The 18,711-nt window shown below is 43.4% G+C and overlaps 1 protein-coding gene across 1 annotated transcript in view; it reads left to right on the forward strand.

Moving 5' to 3' along the window:
- tp53i11b (tumor protein p53 inducible protein 11b) overlaps positions 1 to 18,711 on the forward strand; it is an 86,796-nt gene that overhangs the window by 567 nt on the left and 67,518 nt on the right. The gene's annotated exons all lie outside the window — the stretch shown is intronic.

Below are 18,711 nucleotides of genomic sequence, written 5' to 3' on the forward strand. Positions count from 1 at the left end.
GTTGTCAACTCCGCCCAGAGAATAACGCTCTAGAAAACCATATTATCAGAGAGACTTACTATATCTAATGATTGAGCCATAGGGGCCTATACAGTTTCATATCATGATATAACCATAGACTGTAAAAGGATATAACTCAGACAACACATGCAGCTTAAAGGGACACTTCACCCTTTTTTCCAAAAAAATACATGTTAATGAGAAGCTTTAGAACACTTTCCTGGGGGTCTTTATGTGTGTAAAATGTGGTTTTAGATATTTTAAATTTTAGCAGCACTTCCTTCCTGGACTACAATTCCCATAATGCTCCTCCTTGTGGATTGGTGGGAGGGCTGCCTGTCTTATTGAGACAAATATCTAAAACCACATATTACACCAATAAAGACCCCCAGGAATGTGTTCTAAAGCTTCTAAACGTCATTTACATGTATATACTTTTGCAAAAAGGGTGAAGTTTCCCTAAGGAATATATATCGACATCGTTGTTGGCGGATGGAAACCTTGTATAGCTGGACCAGAGCTAGAAATGTGAAAATAGCCGATGTACAAGCGCACAAAGCGTGGCAGCGCAACTCGTTGTGAACTTGTAGAAGCTTGTAGATCTGCTATTGCCTATCATTCACTTGTGTATTTCTGTGTGCTGAAGTATAGGGCATTAACTTTGAGAGGTGCCCCACTAATGCTATTTCGATGATCAATATGATGTCTGATGTATTTACCCACATAACACCACAGGGGGGTGGAATAATAATAGACATAATTGCTTCAATTAAACTTAACACTTAAACAATTATAATTAAATTATGCTGTTTTAATATCATTGGTTTTCTGTGAATGCAATGCTGTCTGCACAACACGCCGCTTATCGACTAACCAATTAATAAGGCTATCAGTTCATTGATGAATCGATAATTTGCATCCGGAAATGCACTTTCTATATGGCGAAATAAAGTGTGTATACCATAAATAAAATTGGGCTTTTTCCATTCAAGTCGATGACTAAATGAAGGTTAGTCACAGTCGGCACCGCTCAAAACGTTTAACCCATTCTGACCGGGAACCCGTTTTGGTGTTAGCATCATGTTATGCTTTAGCTATTGAAAAATAGCAGATCTACAAGCTCATAGCGCGCCACCGAGTGGCGCGCTACGAGCTTGTAGGTCTGCTATTTTTTGAAAAATCGAAGAACGACTGACATTTTTAGAATCTGATCTCAGGTCAGAATGGGTTAATCAGACCAGTGTGTGTCCAGTGAAAACCTCGTATGAATCTGATCTCAGGTCAGAATGGGTTAAGCATGCAGGATGGGACATATACGTATACAAGCTTTCTATATGACAGAATATAATTATGTGAACAGCTTGAATCTCAACAGGGGAGTTAATTAATGTATTCCCTATACTCCAAACATAATGCAGTCGTCTTAGGTCTTGAAACATGAAGCTGAACTTTATTAAACCTTTTATGGAAACACTGCTGTTGTTAACCTCTGCAGCAGTTTGTCAGCCCTCAATCTTTTTGATTGATTGAAATATGTATTAACAGTTTGCAGAATTACAGTACAACTGTGAGCGGACGACCCAATAAACTAAGCATTAACACTTGTTTACAAGAGGGTCCAACATTTAATTACAGTACACTTTTATTTAGCCAAAGAACAAAACAGGAACTCATCATTGATTGATTGATTGATTGATATATTTATTAACAGTTTGCAGAATTGCAGTACATTTCAAGCCCAAACTCATACAAAGACTGTTAACTGTGAGTGGACGACCCAATTAAGCATTACACTTGTTTACAAGAAGGTCCACCTTGTTCAATTCATCAAAACATTTCGAGACGTACAAATAGACATTTCTATATAGTCAAAGAACAGAACAGGAATTCATCATAAAGGAGGTAAAAAGGGAAAAGAAACATACAGTGAGGGGGAAAAGGGGTGGGCGGTAGGGGATTCAGATTTTACGAATTGCAGCCGTCCGTAGGTGCCCTTTGAGAGCGGTTTTGAAGGAGTCAAGGGATTCACATGTCTTAATGACTGTTAGTAGGGCGTTCCACATTTTGGCGGCATAGGAGCGAAAATAATTTAGTCCCTTGTTTGTGCCGAATCTGGGTTGTACATGGTTCGTTGCACTCCCTCTGGTGTTGTGGGTGTGGACTTCGTTAACATTGAGGAAGTATCTAGACAGGTACATGGGTATCTTGGTGGCGTATCGAATCTTGTGGACCAGACCCATTGCAAGATGCTGTACTCTGTCGTCGACCCTAAGCCATCCCAGCCTGTCAAAGTGGGCAGGGGTGAGGTGGGTTCGGGGGGTGAGGCAAAGTAGGAGCCTGACCAGTTTGTTTTGGGAAGTCTGGAGCCTAGTTTTAAGAGGTTCTGTGGTAGGTGCATGCATAGTCAAAGAAACCTTGTACGAGGGCTCCTGTTAAGGTCTTCAAGGTGTTTTTCTTGACCAGTGAGGAGATCCTGTAAAGTAATCTTGTTCTTTGGTTGACTTTTTTTGATTACGTTGGTGGCCATTTTATCACCGGAAAGATTAGCCTCCAGGATGGAACCTAGGTAGGTAATTTCATCTTTACGTGTGATAACATTGTCACCCACTCTTTTTTTTTTTTTATCCCACGATTTTGTAACCCAGTTTTTCTTATCACCCAGTGCCAATTATCTAATGTAATCCTGGGCGCTACACTTCCTCATTGTCACCCACTCTAACCAAGAAGCCATTTGCCTTGCTGAGATTACCAAAGAGAATGGATTCAGTCATGAGGGAGGTATAAAGGGAAAATAAACACATATACAGTGAGGGGGAAAAGGGGTGGGAACCTTTGGCTCTGTCTGCATTTTTTTTGTCTCCCTACAGAAAACCTCTTTGCCGAAAATAGCCGATATACAATCTCACAACGTGCTGTGAGCTAGCTTGTAGATCTGCTATTTTCAGCTAATGTTTACCCGCGAGTGGTATAGGCCTACTCTATTGTACTGTATTATACGGTATTTTACTACTGTGGGTGCGTGTGTGAGAGAGTGAGAGACACTGACTGCTCAACAGCACCATCCAGCGATATTGTGACGGTACTTTCGTGCTCATACAGACAGACACAGACAGACATACACACATAGTCACGCATAGGAGTGACTAGCACCACTCAAAAATAAAAAAATCACACCCGTGTGAACTGAGTGGTGCAACTCCCCCCCCCCCCACACCTCTCTCTCTCTCTCTCTCTCTCATATATTAGCAGGCAACAGTGCAGCACTATCCCTCTATCTGTTTCTGCACAACAGCGCCCCTACTGGTACTCATTACGGTGCAACACATACTGTACATAGGTGAACACATAGGCGGACATTGCTGTTCCTTGGAGTGGTTGCACCACTCAAAAACAAATTTCCTATCACACAAAGATTTGGTTCTCCGGCCCCTTCCATATTAGTCCTTGGGCCAAGTGCCCAGATATGACATGTCGTTACCGAAAAGGCGGCAAAGTTTAGTTGTGATTTTTTTATTCCTATACATCCCTAGATTAGGTTTTGATATGATAGACCTTGCTGACTGGCAGCTTTTTAGTGGTTATCACCTCAAACCCCCCTTTTTGGTATATGGCTCTGGCGAAATTGTGTAAAGGCAAAAAAAAATTCACTAAAATTACATAAATACACATGGAAGTGTGAAATTTGGCATGGAGTATCCTGACACATAGGGGTAAGTATCAGAATAGGATTTTGGGGCTATCTACCATTGTATTCTTAAATATGACCTACATCATCCTCAGAAACACAAAAATATACACTGTCCGTTTAACAAATAACAACAAAGATGGTTATTTTCCAGCACATTAGGGTGAATATAACTGCCTCACTTGTATATAGAAAACTTCCCATATCCTTAAGCTTCAATTTAAGCCCAAGATGACCTCTCTATCTTGAAGATTACTCTTTCTGTGGCCAAAATGCTGCACTATACCTCAAATCGGAGACATTTTCATTATCAGTCACTATAGCCTTCCAGAGTCCTAGAATGTAACAATAGGTTCACATGTTCTGCAACTACTGCTGTCTGAAGTTAGAAACATGAATACTACAGCAGGAACACAAATGCCTTTTATTATATTTATATTTATTTATTATATTATATGCACATAATAGCTTGTTTCAATACATAGCCTATCAATATAGTCACCCAAATCAATGTGCACCCAAATGTTAATAGAAAATAGGAAAAAATAAAATAGAAATGTTGAATAGGAGAAGAGGTAGAAACCTGATTGTGTCCACCTTGATGCATTAATATAATTCAACCATCATCACTCCATGTCACCCTCAATAAATATATGTGAAACCACAAGCCGACTATGGTCCTGCATGGTTCTCTAATAGGCACACTGGTGTAAGGGTGATATAGCCTCAACCAGCAAACCCCTTCGTACAGTATACAATTCTTTCATGGTCCTTCGAGCACGGATCACCCTGCCATCAGAGATGGACCGGAGTCCCCCTCCCCAGCTCCACCGCCACCATCGGCGCAGCAGCGACCATGGGCCGCTCAGCTGCTGCTGGGGAGCTGGGGGAGTGGGGGCCATGGCTGCTAGGGGGGGCTGGGGGCCATGGCTGCTGCTGGGAGCTGGGGAGTGGGGGCCATGGCTGCTAGGGAGCTGGGGGGCATGGCTGCTGTTGGGGAGCTGAGGACCCTGACATGCTGTGAATGCTGGACCCTAGAGAGCCCAGACATGCTCCTAATGTAAGGATTTAATTGATACCTATTTAATTGAATCCTATAGAGCCCTGAATGCTATTTCAGAGCCCTATAGACCTACATGATGAAAGTGCTGGACCCTATGGAGCCCTGACATGCAGTGAATGCTGGACCCTATAGAAACCCTGAAATGCTGTGACTGCTGGACCCTATAGAGCCCTGACATGCTGTGAATGCTGGACCCTATAGAGCCCTGAAATGCATTGAATGCTGGACCCTATAGAGCTCTGACATGCTGTGAATGCTGGACCCTATAGAGCCCTGAAATGGCTGCTGGGGAGCTGGGGGAGTGGGGGCCATGGCTGCTGGGGAGCTGGGGGCCATGGCTGCTGCTGGGGAGCTGGGGGAGTGGGGGCCATGGCTGCTGGGGAGCTGGGGGCCATGGCTGCTGCTGGGAGCTGGGGGAGTGGGGGCCATGGCTGCTGGGGAGCTGGGGGAGTGGGGGCCATGGCTGCTGGGGAGCTGAGGGCCATGGCTGCTGCTGGGAGCTGGGGGAGTGGGGGCCATGGCTGCTGGGGAGCTGAGGGCCATGGCTGCTGCTGGGAGCTGGGGGAGTGGGGGCCATGGCTGCTGGGGAGTGGGGGCCATGGCTGCTGCTGGGGAGCTGGGGGAGTGGGGGCCATGGCTGCTGCTGTGGAGCTGAGGGCCCTGACATGCTGTGAATGCTGGACAACATAACGACATGCGACACATAATGTACAGTACAGTACGGCTCACCTTAACGACATGCGACACATAATGTACAGTACAGTACAGTACGGCTCACCTATAACGACATGCGACACATAATGTACAGTACAGTACGGCTCACCTATAACGACATGCGACACATAATGTACAGTACAGTACGGCTCACCTATAACGACATGCGACACATTATGTACAGTACGGCTCACCTATAACGACATGCAACACATAATGTACAGTACAGTACGGCTCACCTATAACGTCATGCGACACATAATGTACACTGTACAGTACAGTACGGCTCACCTATAACGACATGCGACACATAATGTACAGTACAGTACGGCCATGGCTGCTGGGGGGCTGAGGGCCATGGCTGCTGGGGGGCTGGGGCCTAGGTCGCTGCTGCGCCGATGGTGGCGGTGGAGCTGGGGAGGGGGACTCCGGTCCATCTCTGATGGCAGGGTGATCCGTGCTCGAAGGACCATAAAAGAATTGTATACTGTACGAAGGGGTTTGCTGGTTGTAGGCTATATCACCCTTACACCAGTGTGCCTATTAGAGAACCATGCAGGCCATAGTCGGCTTGTGGTTTCACATATATTTATTGAGGGTGACATGGAGTGATGATGGTTGAATTATATTAATGCATCAAGGTGGACACAATCAGGTTTCTACCTCTTCTCCCATTCAACATTTCTATTTTTTTTTCCTATTTTCTATTAACATTTGGGTGCACATTGATTTGGGTGACTATTGATAGGCTATGTATTGAAACAAGCTATTATGTGCATATAATATAATAAATAAATATAAATATAATAAAAGGCATTTGTGTTCCTGCTGTAGTATTCATGTTTCTAACTTCAGACAGCAGTAGTTGCAGAACATGTGAACCTATTGTTACATTCTAGTACTGATAATGAAAATGTCTCCGATTTGAGGTATAGTGCAGCATTTTGGCCACAGAAAGAGTAATCTTCAAGATAGAGAGGTCATCTTGGGCTTAAATTGAAGCTTAAGGATATGGGAAGTTTTCTATATACAAGTGAGGCAGTTATATTCACCCTAATGTGCTGGAAAATAACCATCTTTGTTGTTATTTGTTAAACGGACAGTGTATATTTTTGTGTTTCTGAGGATGATGTAGGTCATATTTAAGAATACAATGGTAGATAGCCCCAAAATCCTATTCTGATACTTACCCCTATGTGTCAAGATACTACATGACAAATTTTAGACTACCAAGTCGATTTTTGTAATTTTAGTGAAATAATGTATGCCTTTACACAATTTCGCCAGAGCCATATACCAAAAAGGGGGGTTTGAGGTGATAACCACTAAAAAGCTGCCAGTCAGCAAGGTCTATCATATCAAAACCTAATCTAGGGATGTATAGGAATAAAAAAATCACAACTAAACTTTGCCGCCTTTTCTGTACCGATATCTCGTCCGGCCCAAGGACTATATATACATTCACCCCTTCCACCCAACTGTCACTATACATTTAGGACTCACTCTTCCCCCCCCCCATAGAACATAGCCTGCTATTCTTATGTTCTGGGAGGGGACAGAATATTTTGTATTTTAATGACAGAGATGTAACGTTTCTTTATATTTGTCATTTTAATTCCTCACTCTCACCCTGCTTCATGCTGTCTATTGTGCCAACATTGGGGAGAGAGAGAGAGAGAGATAGAGGGAGAGAGAGAGAGAGAGAGAATATTGCTGGTGTGTTGCCCTCATAATGTGTGTTTTTGAGAAACAATGTTTTGTTTTTCATGTTCTTCCTTCCCCGTGATTCTTAGTTGCATGATTTTATAGTAATCTTATCTATCCATCTATCTATCTATCTATCTATCTATCTATAATAGATACTGGCTGCTGAAATACATGTATAGCCTGTCAGATTTTTTTTTTTAAATAATGATAAACATTTACATAATTAAACGGTTTATAGGCTATCTGCCGTTTTCGTACTGGCACAGCATTCTGCTAAATAGTTTGTCTTATTGCGCTGCCTATACTGTCTGTAGGCCAGGGGTTTCCCACACTTTCTTGGCCCTGCAGTTACCCCTTGTGGGGAAGAATCCAGGTTCAGTACAAAGCAGCATCAACATTATAAACCTTAACAAATAGCCAGTCCAAGAAACATAACATGTTAAAGATCATTACACACTGGCGAATTGGCGACACGATATATTCGTGCGAATAATTCGCATAAAAAAAAAAAACAATTGAAGTCCATGCAAGCTTCCACATCAGTGGCGAATGTGCGAAAATGCGACCGTTTTCGCTCTTTATTTGTTCGCTCTGGTGTCGTATTTTGCAGAGATTCGCAGGCGAACTGCAACATGCAATATTTCGCATTTTCAGATCGCTTATTCGCATCACGTCGCTAATTCGCCAGTGTGTAATGACCTTTAAAATGAAAAGAAGAAACGGAGGTTTTTGGAAACGGATAAATAAGTGAAGATTTTCCAAAATATCTGACCTTATTTTGAGAAACGATGATGTCACCGCTTATTAGCGCATATCATTTTTACTATAATTAGGTGAGAAATGCAGCTTGCGCCTGCATGGAAACGACACGGATCCAATTGTTCACCGTTGACAACTGTAAATAATCATATGGTTGCACCACGTCACCAGCGAGCAAAGGCTCTGCTCTGCTGCATCCAATTATAAATAATATACCGGCCTACTATAGTCCAGTGCAGACTGCAGTGATTTCATTTGTATTGGTGCCGAGTGCGAGAAGCTCGAACAATGGGTTAATTGCGGACCGCTACAGAGAAACTGTGGATATATTAACCTAACAATAAGGACCCAGGCCAAATGCCATTGCGCAGTAGCCTACGCCAACAAGTCTATGCGTGGTGCGTGCATATGGTGCGCATAGCCGCATGTGAAACTATTCTCGTGCAGTATTTTGCTCTCCATTTCATGGTCATGGGGAGGGAGAGAGAGAGGGAGAGAGAGAGCGAGGTGTGTGTGTGTGTGTGTGAATGCAATATCGCATCGAATAGCGTGGTTGCCGTGAGAAGAAACTTAAGTATACTGAGTCATGTCAGTCACAAATTACTTGCCAGCCAGAGCAATGGGAAAGTGTCTATCATTCTTTTTATTATATGGAGAGAAAAGTCGAGAGTCAGGATTTGAAGATTTACGGACATACAGTAGTGTGACATGCTGACAGACAATGAAAGAAACATGTTCCACCTCCACTCACAATTTAGGTGGCTTTTAAAATACGGTAACCTACTTATTCCTCATTAAAAAATATGATAGGCATTAGGCCTATGTATTTGGCACCTCATAAGTGTAAATGTACTGTTCTCAGGGTGTCGTCCGTGACACAAATCAACAGCCAGCCAAACTCAGTCCAATAAAAGTCAGGATTCATCTCAGTTTGCCTTTATTGAGATGCCGGTGGTCAACTTTCATAAACAACGAGTGAAACTGTAAAAATAGAAAACATAAAATACACAATCAGCTCAATAACATAAGATAACCTAAGCACATGCTAGGCTAAGCATTCAGTAGTTTGTAACTAAAACATTAACACTCTACCTCACATAATTTAAGGCAAGCAATCAATCATTAAACATATTAAGCATCCCATGTAATAAAACAAAACGACTCTCAGATTAAGCTTACAAAACATGAGTCAAGGCAATTGTACACAAACAAACTTACAAGAGATGGTTTCAAGCCAAAAACAAAGAATGACAGTAGCAGCTTCTGTGTGTGTGTGTTTGCTCCTAGGCTGCTGGAGAACAACTGACTTCTGCTGTCCTGCACACCTGAAATTACTGAACCTCAATTGGCTGCACAATTGGCTCCTGATTACACATCAAAGCTAGGCTAAATGCACACACATTAGGGGGGTGTCAAACCTATCTAATATACTGAATAACTGGGACAGCACAGTAAATATAAAATCAATTATAATGTAGCCTACAATTGAAACCTGCTACTGCAGCACTGTTTTCTCCTGTGTTCAATGTGTTTCTGTGTTTGTGTGTGGATACAAATATCTCTGTCGTATGGGCAAGGATTTTATTTTTTAAACTGAGTGAGGATGAAAATATCCGTTTAGCAGAAGATCCAGACTGCATGGAGTCTGTTTCATTGGTATCCAAAGGCAATTGAATGAGGGGAATAATGATTAAGGATTACTGTGATTATGGTAAACTCACATATCACACATACCATAATTCACTGGCAAAAAAAAAACATTTTCTGGACCCCCCTGGCTATGTGTCTCGGCGGACCCCACTTTGGGAACCACTGCTGTAGGCTATATTTGGGCTATTTTAGCTCAGAATAGGGACTCTAGCCTGGGTTCAGGTGGTTAAGTTTGAAGTGTAAACATGAGTGTTGGATCATCGCAAGCACCGTCAACAAAGCCTGACCGCCCGTGAGGGCCGCGTCACCACTACTTGGTCATATACAAATGACCGAACACTGGAATACAAAGCCGTTTGGGCTTCATAATCAAGTCACACGGGGCTATCTAAGGTCTCATTCGCACCCAATACTTAGACTCGATGCGACTGGGCAGAGAAGTTGGGATTCTTGCATGTTTACTTTGCTGCGTTTGCCTTCACACTGCTGCTGTCATCCGCAGCAATTGGAAACGCAGCGGAGAGCTTTATCAATGTGTTCAATTCATAAACTACACAGTGAAATCTATGGTGTTAAAATGTGTGTGTGTGTGTGTGTGTCACGCACTGACTGTTCTTTTGGGCACATGGCTGAGGCACATGGAGGCGGGAGCGCAAAATGACTCTTAATTAGTTTACATCTGTACTCCTATTAGGGATGCCCAACGATTAATCGAAAAATAGCCGTAAAAAGCAAGGCTTTTTTGCACACCTACTGTACAGGCGACGGGTGTGTAGGAGAGGGTACGGTGCCCCGGAAATTTAACCCATTCTGACCTGAGATCAGTTTCACACGAGGTTTCCACCGGACACACACTGGTCTGATTAACCCCATTCTGACCTGAGATCAGATTCTAAAAAAATGTCAGTCATTTTTCCAAAAATAGCAGACCTACAAGCTCGTAGCGCGCCACTCGGTGGCGCGCTACGAGCTTGTAGATCTGCTATTTTTCAATAGCTAAAGCATAACATGATGCCGACACCAGAATGGGTTCCCGTTCAGAATGGGTTAAAAAGGAACAAACACCCGCACGCTGTCTTCAAATGCAGTGACCAACTTTTATTTCAGGGATACAGCTACGTTTCGGCCTATATAAGATAGCCTTCATCTTTATCAATCAGGCTATCTTTATCGATATTTTGGCTTTTTAATAGCCAAAATATAGGCTAATACGTAAGGCTGCATGATATATGGAACATGCACCTTCATCAGAGTGGAGAATATGAGTTTAAATCAAGTTGAGCAAAGCCACTCTTCTCTGCCCCTCTCTCTCTAACAGACACAGTTAACGATCGCTTGTCAATTAGTGCCTGCCAGACAGACAATCGGATGAAATGAAGGCAGTTGTAGAGTAGAGTGTAGAGTGAACTGAACGTTTTCTGTTCATATCAAGTACTTCATACCAGCCCCTTATGAAACAACTACTCCCCAAATCCAAATGGATTTCATTTTCCATCCTGAATGGCAGTATAACTAGCATACAATGAGAACTGAGAAGATGAGGTTTACTCATCAAAACTGATTATAAAGCTGTAACCATCAAAGCATGCACTCAACATATAATGGTTATGTGACCAATTGGCATGTGCATAATATAAAATCTTAAAAGTGTTATTGATTCAAAAAAATGGGGGGGGGGGTTCAATGAATCGATTATTAATCCGCAGAGCTGTTGAATATTCGATTTGGCTGATGGTCACTTTCTGGCGTCCCTAACTCCTATAGATTTGGCTGTCCGATCATCATATAAAATTAGTATGCTACTATGCATATTATATGTTAGCTCCTTTGTCCCGGCTGCTATTCAACTGCTGAACAGCAGATAGCACTTTATTCTTGCCTCTTCTTTGCACATACTGCCCACTAATGCACTTTTTCTGACTTTGCTACTAATTGAATGTCATTAATTCTCTGTCTCTAGTGCCCTGTTCTTAGATCTTATAGTCTTGTATTGAATGTTGTTGTTGTGTGCATTTTTATTATGATCTGGCTGCGAACCAATTCCCCACAAGGGACAATAAAGCTAACCTTGAACCTTGAGCTATACAGTTTATAGATCATGCTTAAGCAAGTGTTTCATTTTGCAGTATTTATATTTGCACAACGTTGCATTCAAAAGAAAAAAATACGCTTGTACTGAGCAAATACACAGTATGTGGGTGCATTCTATTCCCTTCATTGATGTCCACTGGCCTATACGCACCTGTGCAGACGCCTGACATCTAGGTGTGCAGAAGTTTTCTCCTGCAGAGGGGCAGAGGGGCGCTAATATATTAAAGTCTAACTCATGTTGCTATGATTAGGTGATGTAAAACAAACATTATACTCTCTTTATTGTTATTTAATGGCATTTAATATGTGTGTTGGCAACTAAACAAACTCTGTCCATTGTCAATGGCGTTTTTCATGTTTGTCTAACTAAAAACAAACATTAAGCCTGTAGGGGCTAGCGCACCCTCAACAAGACGAGGAAAGTCTCCAGCACTTGGATCCCCGCACACAGTGACAGCCCTCCATGTTTACGCACAGGCAGACTGACGGAATACTCTGTACACTGGTGTGTTTTTAATGCGTTTCCTTAAGCAATTGATTAATGTGCTCATTTGACCATATTTTGATGAGGGCTTCGATCTCCTCATTCGATCACGTCTATTCACGGCAAAGGGGACATCTTAGCCCGGCGTAAAATATCCCTTCTCCGTCTCCAACTTTACTCCGCATTCATCCGCCACATTGTTTGCTTAATTTCCTTGCACGGAAATCGAAATCAAGTGCGATTGGAAGCGAAGCGAAACCCCCCGTTTTTTTTGGCAGAGTAGAATGCTTTCATGCGCATTAGGATTCGAATGAGGCTTCACGGTCTGCCAAAACGAAGCACACTTTCCGACAATGTGCAGCAGGATGCGTTTTAATCGCAGTAAAGATTTCTGGTGTGAAGGCGACCAAAGACAAAAATGACCTAAGTATCCAAAGGCATTCCTGACACTTAATATTTGTATGCGTTTTTTTTCACCCCCCGATCGTAATATTTCACGACGATTATGCAAAATAAATTGGATTATTGCAAATAATTGACGAGCATTAGAGTGATTAGACGATTATGTTTGTGACGAGCCTAAGTTGCAGGAACGTCGTGACACCGTTTCTGTCTAATGTGTGTTTTTAAATCTGATCCCATTTCCTCCTCATACATCATCATGCACATAACATCCTCACTTTCTCCAGTGTTCGCTTTTGAGCGCCCAAGGGCTAAACATTTGTGCTTAAGATGTCTTGAGTATTGTATCTCTCGAGTAAAGCGCAATGTCTGACGTCACCTTACCTATAGATGCAACGGGTACCCCCCCCCCCCGTGGCACAATTGTCATGCGATGCTCGACCAATGACGCATCTCCCACTCAATCACGCAGGCCAATCACAATTTGCGTCCTCACTTTTCCGTCAATTTTCTGTCCTCACTTTTTATCGTCAATATAGAGGGAATGCGCATGCTTGCAGCAGAGGTGGCCGGCGTGGCTCATGTACACAGCAGATGGCTTTGGTCAATGCCTTTTTCATGAAAAAAGCTTACGGCACGTCTCCCATCCAAGTACTGACCAGGCCCTATCCTGCTTAGCTTCTGAGATCAGGGGCGTGTTCAGGGGTGGTATGTATGGCCGTAAGCGACGGCAGAGGTGGCCGGCACGGATCATGTACACAGCATTTCCTTTAAAGCACCCGACACTGATCGACATGTACGTCGCCATCGAAAGCCGTCACTCATCCGTATTAATTACAACATTACGTAAACGATTGTTGTTAATTACGTAAACAAAAGAATGCATTTGAATTTGACAGCACTTGCGCGCTCTGCTTGCGCACTATTAGGCCATTTATGGCCTACTTGTGTGCAACAAGCAAGTAGGCGCTCGGACAGAGTGCAGTTCTAGTTATTGGCTGTAATTGTAATTAACGTTTGTGATTGCTCGATAGTTTCAATTCATGTTGCTGAGCACTCATTGGAGGTATTTAATTAATTCCTGCACTTCCCCCAGGAGCTCTGAAGTTCAAAGGGATTAACTAAAAGGGGTTGTCAATCGTGTCCTGTGCTCATTAGTGCACCGACAGCAATCGCCAATCACTTTAATAGCCGTCAGGCTAGAGGGGAGCGTGCACCCCCCCCCCCCAAGATAACCTTTCAATAGAAAATATGTTTGGAAAAGGCTTTACGGGATGAAACTTCTGCCAGTTCAGCCTGCCACTGAGACTGAATTCAACACGGGGTTAATGTTTGAGGTATTATTTGTGTTGCAGAGTTATATTTGTTATTTTGACTTTTGTATATTGTGTGGTGCTTGCTTGATGATTACTGATTGGTGGCTCCATTGTAGGGAGCTGCACCTACCAACTGTGGGTTTGGGTAGGGGACACGCCATCAGTGTTTTGTGTGTGTTTGTATGTATGTTTGTGTGTGTGTGTGTGTGTGTGTGAGATATATATATATATATATATATGTCTTGAATCCAATGCCTTTTTGGACCCATACTACCTCGCACTGAGCAAAGTGTGACAACATAACATACCAAATTTAACCTTTATTTTATTGAAAAAGTTACACAGTGTCACTTTAATCGGCACAGTAAGACGTCTATCTGAAAATATTTTAGGTTAGGGGAAATGAAGGGAAATTGAGTCCCTATTTATTATTACATTGGAGAAGTGGTACCCAAAAGCAGAAGAAAAACCCAAAGCCACAACAGCTACGTCGCTATTGCAACACCCACAACACCATCTTACACACTACAGTGACTACACCCACACACACTCACACGGCAGTGACGTCACACACTTACCCTTCGCAGGCCTTCGCAGTGTTCGGGACCTATCTCCTCATAACGCGTCCTTCGCCAACGCTGACCACCAGCCGACAAACAATAGTCTTTGCATTGGCACTAATAATGCCTCACTTCCACACTCACGCCGCCAATGCATTTGTTTAATACACACATTCTCGGCCCAAACACCCACACCCCCCAGGCTTCCCTACACGGAACAATAAGCACTGCTGCCTATGCTGTTGCCCCAACAGGCCCAGAAACAAGGCCTTTAACCACGCTACTTACATACACTACAACTCGCTTACAATTCGCAAACCTGGCAACACTGCCCTCTCATACCAGGCCCGCCCCCACACTAGCTTCACAATCTCATCTCGCGCAGGACAGAATCTGATCTCGCGCAGGAGATTGAGGAGAGAAAGAAGGAAGAGGAGAAATTATAGGATCGCTAATTTGCTTATTCCATGTAAATCTCTGTATTTACAAAATAAATGACTCGGCGATTCCCTTCGTTACATCAACATTGTTCTTTGTCATTACTTGGATTGTGCCAAAATATCACCATTACACCGATCACTTTGCCTATTTTCGCCAGACAGCCAACTGCCCAGTACACATACATACGCCTGCACGCACACGCGCGCCTGGCGTGCACACACACACACACACGCACACACACGCACACCTGGAAACCACGATCTCTCTCGCCACACCACACACACACACACACACACGCACACACACACAGGAATAGCCATGCCGGCTATACGGCAGCGACACAGGATGTTATAATCTTGCGTTTCATTAAATAACTGTCTTTCTCCGCACGCGCACGTGTGCACACAACATTATTCAAGTGAAATGCGTAACGGCAATATTGGGCTAATATAGGCTACCAATACAGGACGAAATAACTGACAGGAGTGACGGTGCTGTGCTGTGAGTAAACTAATACATTCGTTACTAACATTAGGTTGTGGCGAAGTAGAAACGTGGCGAGCAGATAGTGTGTTTTGGACAAACAGGCTAGGTATTGGTGTTGTTTTGGGTCAACTGGACAAACAGCGTGGTGTTGTTTTGTGTCTGTGTTTGTGTTGGAGCGCCTCAGTGTGGCCGTACGGGTCATGTGCAACCTCTTCCACAGAGAGATGGAGACACTACATCTCAGCTGGACAAACATGTTTGCATGCATGCATCGCTGCCTTGCATGCTGTGTGCTACTGTTGAGTCTGTCACTTACTTTGACTGATTTATGGCATTGTCTTTCTGTTAAAATCCAACTATGTTATGTCTGTCCCACAGTCACAATCCTTTGGTAATTAGACTGTGGAAATATTCAGTTTGGATTTGCAGGCCCGGCGCCACGGGGGGCAAAGGGGGTATATGGTTACAGACAAAACAATGGTACATTTCCAATAACCCATCCGTTACTACATGTGGAGTCAACTCCCGCAATGTATTTCTTCCCATAGTGCGTGGCGAAGTAGCTCTGGGATGAGTGTGCGCGAAGCGCGCGCAGAATTCTAGTTCTTTACAATGGAGAAGTTGCCGCAGGATGAAGCCGTGCGCTGCAGTGTTTTTGGCAGCAATTTTAGTTTTAGTCATAGTCTTTTGAATAGTTTTCCTTTAGTTTTAGTCACATTTTACTTTAGTCACCAGGAATGTCTTCGTGTTAGTCTAGTTTTGGTCGACTAAATCTACTGAATCACATGCTGAAAATAGCCCTTCACGACAAGCAACTCAGCGGTCGGTGCGGTGGGCTGTTCAAAGGTAACTTCAAACATGGGCAGTCTAGCCTGAAAGACGGCCGCAAATGGTCCGTTAACAAACAAACAAACAAACATGCATTGGCCATCTCTCTATGCCTCGGCCCAGCCTATACGCCTGCTGCAGGCCACAAACAATAACACTGCGCACCACATGAGTGAGGTTCTAACCGTGCCATATAGCCTGTAGCGATGGTTACGAGGCCTGTTTCAGGCTCAACCTATGACATTGCATCAGACATGCAGGTTCACAAACCTTATACCCTGCCTAACAGGTAAAGCAAACCTTGACCACAGTACAATGACATATAGCGTTGAGGTTGGGGCAGGGCGATTGAACTTCAAATAATTATGAATAATTATTTGACACTTTGCGATTCTTCTAAATTCCGACTTTTCTAGTTATGTTTGTTTTGGCAACAACGGCTCAAAACTGGCCATTAATCAATGGCATTCAATGTTTGTTATAGGACAATGTTTGTGTTTACACAAACCCTTCAAAGTTGGACATAGGAGAGGCTAGCCGCTAGCACCCCTCATCGTGAAAACAGCCCATGTCTGGTGGCCGTACAGGCGTACACTAGCCGTTAATCGGTGATTCTCGGGCATAAATTATCGTCTAGTCACGTGTGAGTGTATGAAAGATCCAATCATAATCCCTCTGATCTGCTCGTGGGCCGCTCACAGCGCGATCGGGATCGGCCCGATCAACAAACAAGAATGTTTGATATTTGCTCTGCCCCCGCAACCCCCCTGTCCTCGTCCCCCTCTCCTCGAGTTTTAAAACCGGGTAGTGTGTGCTGCATAAAATAATCGGATGAAATAATCAGGCCCCATTATCCTGTAGTGTGTGTGTGTGTGGTGCTATCAGATTTCAGATCAGTAAAAAAAATGGCTAATGTAAGGCCACCTTTTAGATTGTTTTCCCATGCATGATGCCATCATGGCGATGGAACTTGGAACTCCTCCATAATAATGGCTGAGTCACAGCGACATGAAGCGTGACCTCCCTAAACAAGCAATTTTATTCATTTTGGTCGATTTGTTTGTTTCGTGGATTAGCATGAGGTCCATAGAGAGTAATTTGTGATATGATGCAAAAAAAATAGTTCCCACTGCATTTGGTGTGGGGAGAAAAGCAAGAGAGAGTTGCAGCAGGCAGCTCTGAAGTGAGCGCATAGCCATAGAACAATACAAGCATGGCCTTAAACCCCCTTTTTTTTAGACCTGGTCTGACCCCCCCAGCATGTGTGTTGTCAGGTATGCTGATCATCATCATTTGGGGGCCCAGGCTGGTATATACACATGAGTGTATACTGTATATAGGTTCCCGGGGCCGGCACACACACACACACACACACACACGCACACACACACACACACACACACACACACACACACACACACACACACACACACACACACCACAGGCAGCACTGTCAGGCATCGCTGGGCCCTGTTCTTCTGACAACAGTACATTTGCTCTCTCAGAGTTCATATTGTGGAGGAGCTGGGGGTCAGTCAGGCTAGGCAGAGGGGGATAATATGCACATTATGTCTGTATCCAGGGGAAGGGCGCGGGTTGGGCGCGGGCCAGAATAGAGATGTCGGTCCGGGTTATGTTAGACACGTTCATGTTCGTTCATTTCACGTGTCTTTGCGACTTCATGCCAAGCCTGCCAGGAATTAACCCATTTTGGGGCGGTGTTTTAAACATTATGTTATAATTTAGCTATTGGAAAAATAGCAGATCTACAAGCTCATATAGCGCTAACGAGCTTGTATAGGTCTGCTATTTTTGAAAAATCGTGAAAATTGGAATATATTTTTTTTTCAGAACGATTTTTTTTTTAACTTAAATCTTTGCTTCTGGAGGGGTCCCTGGGAAAAAAAGCGGAAGTGGAGCCTCCTCCCCGCTTCCGTTTCGTCTTTACAGTCACGGAAATGTATAATGACAGAAACATGGGTTTTTCTGAAAACTGTCTGATTTTGAAGACATTTGTACAATCGAACTTATAGGTCTAAATGGGTTAATGTCTGTGTGACTCAGGGTTACAAGAACCCCCGGAATTCCATTTTTACATTCATCAGAGTTATGATCGCCCACTGATATTGTAATTGTATAGCAGATGTTTGAAGTCCATATACAGTATATACCAGCTCCATATACAGTGTGATGAAACCCATTGAAACCCATCAACGCGTGACGGCAAAAACAAATCTATATATTCCAGTTGAATTGCTGTCGTTTTTTTTCCAAGCATGCATGTGTGAATCAGGTCTTCGATGGATGGAACCCTTCCATATTTGGAGTGAAATGCATTACTGGGCTGACTGGGGTGGGGTCATTTTATTTTATGAGCAGACTGTGGAATGATAATGGACTGAGGAAGGGCCAGAGATGGGAGCCGTTGATAGTGGACTCTCATTTGTATTCATTTTATGATTCTTCCTGTATTCTTTCATAGACAGTGGATTCATTGTGACTTTATAGAAGACCACAGATAGCTG

Source organism: Protomyctophum bolini (genome assembly GCF_963924005.1).
Source record: "Protomyctophum bolini genome assembly, chromosome: 4".
Taxonomy (NCBI): Eukaryota; Metazoa; Chordata; class Actinopteri; order Myctophiformes; family Myctophidae; genus Protomyctophum; species Protomyctophum bolini.